General features: G+C 40.2%; 1 pseudogene across 1 annotated transcript in view; it reads left to right on the plus strand.

Annotated features, from left to right (window-relative positions):
• The window catches only part of LOC310903966 (nuclear pore complex protein Nup153-like), a 28,252-nt pseudogene extending 23,580 nt beyond the window's left edge, over positions 1 to 4,672 (plus strand). Inside the window, exons 13-14 of the transcript in view lie at positions 471 to 665; positions 4,319 to 4,672. The product of the transcript in view is annotated as a nuclear pore complex protein Nup153-like (transcript). The remainder of the gene's footprint in view (positions 1 to 470; positions 666 to 4,318) is intronic.
• The last annotated feature ends 1,328 nt before the right edge of the window (positions 4,673 to 6,000 follow it).

The raw sequence follows: 6,000 nt of genomic DNA on the forward strand, positions 1-6,000 counted from the left end.
GTGAATTGCACGGTTACGTTGCACTTGTCAAGAGGAAGAGCGATGCAAGTAATACTAGGATAAAAGTTTTCTGCGTGTGCTGTGGAAGGGAAGAGCCATTCTTGTCTTTCCGGTTTTGAATTTGAAGCGTTATCTTCTGCTTCTCTCTTAAAAGGCACCTTTTTTTTAAAAGGCACCTGTCAGGCCTCTTTATGGAGGTTACACTGTCGTCAACAGCAGCAGAAGCTTGTGTGCTGAACAGAGTTGTGTGTTGTTTGGAAGCTTTGAGTTCCACTCTGGTTTTTTTGTTTGTTTGTTTGTTTCTTTGTGGGTTTTTGGTGGCTTTTATTTTTTTCAGGGGCGGGGGGGGGGGGAGTTGTGGAGTAGTTTTGAACATTTCTGTGGGATTTGACAAATCAAATTTAAAAGTTAATGCTCATTTTATAGTTCATGTTCAAACAGGATGGTTAACTGTCTTGTTTGTCTCACAGAGGGTCCAACACCTGTGACCAGTAGCAGTGCATCTGCATTTTCTGCTCCTTCTGGAGAATTTCTGGATTTAGACAAATTCAAGAAGCCTGAAGGAAGCTGGGATTGGGAGACCTGCTTGGTTCAAAACAAAGCAGAGGCCACGAAGTGTGTAGCCTGTGAAAGTGCAAAGCCAAGCACCAAAGCAGAGCTCAAAGGTAATCCTTAATGATTAAAACGAGGATGCATATTCTGTGATTTATTTTTTGGTTTGCTCTGATTTTTTTTATTTTCTTACCTGTTAAGCACAATTATTTTTTCCTTTGAGGTGTGGCAAAATTATTCGTTTTTCCTGTAGGAATATTGCCTAGATAACATCTGTTTCCACACTTTTCCCCAAGAATAAGTTTATCCTTTTTAGAGAAAAGCTTTCATTAATGACGTGCTTGTTCTTTACATGCCCTACACGTTGTTCATTTGGAGTTCAGACTAAAAACATGATCTTTCAAAGAAGTTCGTATACTTTTTAAAGCCAGGTGGTGGGCAGAAAACACAATTGTGAAAAGTTTTATGTAGAGAGGAAGCATGGGGTTTTCTTGTTTGTTTTACTGTTTGGTTGGTTGTTTGTTAAACAGTTTTGACTGGAAAGATCAGGACTAGAATGTAGTTCAAACCTTCATGTACTGCAGATACACCGTGGGTTACGGACTTGACATTCACTTACTTCTGCAGGTTTTGGTACTGCGACTGCGTCCACAAAATGCTGCCTTGCCATCATTTACATTCGGTGTTCACTCAGAGTGTTCAGGTGCAGAGTCTGCAGCTGCCTCACAGTTTATTTTGGGAAGGACAGAAGAGAAGCAGGATTCTGTCACTACTGCTGCTCCGTTAGTGTTTGGAAAGAAAGCTGACACTGAAGAGTCAAAGACACAGCCTAGCTTTTCAGTTGGGAAGTCCGAGCGTACAAAAGAAGAGAGCACAGCAAAACCTATGTTCAACTTCAGTTTCGTTAAACCATCAGAGAAGGAACCTGAGCAAGCAAAGCCAGCTTTTTCATTTGGGGTCCAAACCAGTACTTCAGGTAAACAGAATATCTTTTGTCTTCACTTGTGCGCTTATGTCCATCAAGTAAGACCTCTGAAACCATACTAGAAAAAATCTGCGGGATTTGATATGTTCATGTACTAGAGCTTTAGAAAAAGTTTAATTCCTATATGCAGCATGTCTTCTGTCCTGGTTATTGATACGTACGCAATTAGTAGCAATCCCTTTTTTGATCTCAACACTAGGTTTAGACAAAAAATTGCGACACCTTAAGGAACCTGTCCTGCATCTCATACAAGCACAGAAGTTGCAGTGTCTCAATGCTAGCAGTACAGTTGGTGGTAAAATCTTTAGTAGGGTGAAATAGAGGCCTCACACTTTTCAGAGAAAAAAAGAGATGAGAGAGAGTATCTTATTCCCACGTACTTGCAACTATGCTGCAGAGTGTACTGCTGTTACTCTAGTGCTACAAAGGTCCAAAAATCACTGAACAGTTATTAGCCAGTTTTGTATTCCTTTAATTTGTTGAAAGACTGCAGTAGAGGATTGAAGTTTTTATTGAGGATCACTGTGTGGAAAAATTCTGATTGTTAAATGTCATTTGTATGACTTAAGAACCGCGTTTTGGAGTACAGAATTCAGTATTAATTCCAGAAGGGGTAAGGGGAAGGACATTAGCTAGTAATCCCGAACAAAAGCAGTGTATAGAGCTATACTGATTTTAATCGCAGTATTCTTACAGTTGGTCTGTTACTGAACAGATATGTTTTGGGGAGATATGGTGGCCAGGGAGGCGTGTGTGTTTGTGTGCTTCCTCTTCTAGTTAAGGTTCTGGGGTTTGGTTTTGTCAGGAAAATTCGATGAGGCACCTTGTGTAAAAGGAAATGTTAACCAGCATTTTTCAACACGGTGTAGTCCCTTAAAAGTGTCATAGATGAAAAGAGGCCATAAACGCTGGGGGAAAAAGTTAGTGGGAAACTGAGAGCAGGATCACATTCAGTAGTGAGAGAGCAGCAGCCTAGGGAAAGCTGATGAATGACTGTAACAGATAGTTCTATTTTAAGTGTAAAACAACACTCAGTACTTTATAATGGTGGTCTTACCAGAGGGTTCTTCTCCATGGCTCCTAAAAGCACGTCTTGAAGGCATTCGAGTGCAGTGAACTTAAGCTGTAAGAGTTGGGCTGGTAAGCTTGGCCTGATTTGAAGCTGTAGGCACGGGGCTATAATTTCTGAACAGGCTACAAAAGAAACTGTACCACTGTGCTTTTCAGTGCTCCGTTTAGCAAAGCCATCAAATTGTTGCAGGCAATTGATGTTGTTCTTCTAAGAGCACCTGAAAGATATTTTTGTTTGAAGAGTTCAGAGGTACCGGTTAATACTGGTTCAGATAATTACAGCCAGCTCTTGGTGTTTGTGACCAATAAAGTTTGTGGCTCCAAAAGGAGTGGGTTAGTGCTAACTGATTAACTGCTGTATATGCAGAAATATGGAATCTGATTACTTACGCAGAGAGCACTTAAAATGTATTGTTTTGCTGGCTCTCAGTGAGTTGCATCTTAATGCTACCAAGGAATAAGCTTTTTGCTTCTGGCCCAAGTTTTTTAATTTGGTGAAAGCCTTTTCTGTGCACGTGCACATGCCAGAGAGGTTGCTTAAGTAATAGAAGCTATAGTAGCTGCTATCTTCTGTTTTTTGTAGAAGACAGAAACTGAATTCGTTAGCTTTGTAACTGTTATGCATACCAGAATTGGTTTTCTCCCTTTTGAAAATAGTAGAGGGTATGCCTATGTCAGATTTGGTGAGCAAGGTGATCAGATGAGGGCACTGCAAGACTGCCAGAACGCACCAGGTCTGGGGGGAAAAGGAATCCGGCTGAGCATAGGAATTTCTAAAAGGTAACCAAGGAGTTGTGCATTGATACAGTTATTCTAAATAATCAGATTCTTGTAGCTCTGCCTTTGGAAAGTCTGTGGCCCTTGCTGTAGTGGCTGCACACAGGATGCAGTCTACAAAACCAGAAATGCAGAAGTCCTATGTTTTGACTCCCTGGATTCATCAACCTGCTTCAGGATGGCTGGGGGAATCCAACTGTTAAGTCTAGCCAGACAGCGCAACTTGGGCTTAGCTGCCATTGTAACCAGCCTTGTTTCTCAACAGTAGCAAAGCTGAATGCATTGGTAAATATTTTCAGGTTTGGGCCTGCATAAGGTAGAAGGGACAACAAGTGGTTTTATATGCTAGGGAGTTCTTGTTCTTAGAGCTTTCCCTCTAGTTTGAGAGAAGCACATAACTAGTTTTACAGTGGGTTGACAGGAAAGAAGTGGGGGGGAAAAATGGGAACGCAGGGAGAAAGCCAAAGGCGTTATTACTAGAACAGGTTTAGAATGCTATTCTTTGCTTTTCATGAGCTTAGGGCAATGGGGAGTTTAAAGCTTAGCACTTCCTGAGAGGGTTTCTTACTCTACCGGCTCAGTTCTATCACTTATTTAAGGCAATTCAGGTCTCTGAACGGTTAAAGAATTGATACCAAATTTGATGAACTTTGATTCAGGATACTGACAAAACAGGACTTCATATAAACAATTTCAGTATGTTCATGAGGTTAGCTTGTGCGTTCTGTTAAATAGTAAAAAATGACACTTCTGTTTCTGTTTACCTAGCATAATTCTGCAAATGTTGCCTCCTTCTGCTTTAGAATGGAAATGCTCTTCTCCAAGAGAGCACTGTCCAAACTTCTTTGCCAAAATTTTTTGATTAAATTAATATTGTTTTATTTTGAAAACAAGAATAAGCCACAAACATGTTTTCTTGCTTCGGCTATCCAGAAGAACGTCAACAGTATTTTCAGATTTTCCTTCCCTACACAACTGTATGTAGGAAGAGTGCAGTTGGAAGCAGAAGACCTAAGATGATGTATCTTCTGTTTGTTTACTACAGTAACAAGACAATGGATTACCTCTTTATTAGAACTTGTGTAGCTTTGCAGTATTGAAACAAATGTAGGTATTAAAATACACATCAGTAATACGTTTCTGAATGGCTGAGTACCGTGCTCTCTTAGCATTGAAATACCCAGCCATTGGATTAGTTTGTCCCTCATGTTTGCTTAGTTTGGAAGCTATTTCAGAATGCCTTCAGCTTGTATTCTTCCCCAAAAGCATAGAACTCACTTCTCTGCATCCCCAATTCAAGTCAGAGAAACTGGGCACTGCAAACACAGGAGGTCTGCCTGTACAGAATCAGTGAAGACAAGTCTAAACAGCGGATTTTTTTGAATATGCAGCTGGGTTATCTGAATGTTCTTTATGCAGTGTACCTCAGTTTTAGTACAGATAGCACTTGTCTTGGTTCTTGTCATTAGTCTGAAGCTGCCCCTGAGAAAATCTTGAAAGGGAAAGTAGTGAAAGCTAATCAGCTGGCCCTTTCTTCTTAAGAACCAGCGTATTTTGTAATTCTCCCACTAATAATAAGGCGTCACGCTGGAGAATCGCGATTGTGTTGTTAAGCAAGACTGACTTCACCTGAGCGGTATAGTTGGCAGCTGTTGAATGTTTAATGGACTTTAAACAAACAAAAAAACTGAGCAGGTGGAGGTAGACATGGCAAACTGACAGGCAGTGTCAGATGCTTCTTTGAAATGGATAATCTGACTCCATTCACTTCTTTCTGGAAATAAGATCTAGTAATTAACCAAACAAAAGATAGAAGGGTTAAGACTGCATCTTTAAAGCAGCTGTGCTTGATAAATGTCTCTGGTCTTAAATCAATCTTTAGCAAAGCACAGAGACTTAGCAGCAGCTTGCTTATGCCAACGCTAAAAATACTTGATGTGTACAGGTAACCATGTCAAGGCTCTGGAGTTAATCCATGAGAACAATTCCTTCTGGTATTGGCAAAGGTGAGGATGCTTGCTTCTATAGAAATGAGGTTTTGAGCTGTGACTTAAGCTGTCACTTAGGTGACTGTTTAGGAAAGCTTCCTTTTAAGTTTTGAAGTATGTAAGCTGACAAATTGTTTAAGTTCAGAACTGGGTTTACAGTTTCTGTTCTCTGACTGTATGCAACTTCTCATGTTTCAGACTGAAAGCAGAATTGCAGCGGTACCAGTCATACAACTATAATGCTTATTGCCAAGATTACCAGAACTACCACTCGCAGAGGAGTTACGATGCTTACGCTGACTACAACTACAGCTCCTATGCTCCCTATGACAGCATGCAAGCTGTTGGAGACTGCTCTTTAGGAGATTCTTTAATGGCTCCAGCTGTTTTTGAGGTAAAGATAGTGCACGCTTGCTGTAAAGAAAATATTTCACAGATAATACGTTGTACAGATTTGTGCGAATCAGCAAAAAGAATCCGAAGTTGAAAACATGCTTTCTGCTTAGTGTGAAGTTAAAAGAGCAGATTCCATTCAGAGGTGTTTGTATTTAAGTGCTTAAATAGTAAATCCATAGAATTAGTGATTTATACACCATTATTTGTTCACGCATACCAAAGAATGGTTTT

This window comes from Anser anser (assembly GCF_964211835.1).
Source record: "Anser anser genome assembly, chromosome: 9".
Lineage (NCBI taxonomy): Eukaryota > Metazoa > Chordata > Aves > Anseriformes > Anatidae > Anser > Anser anser.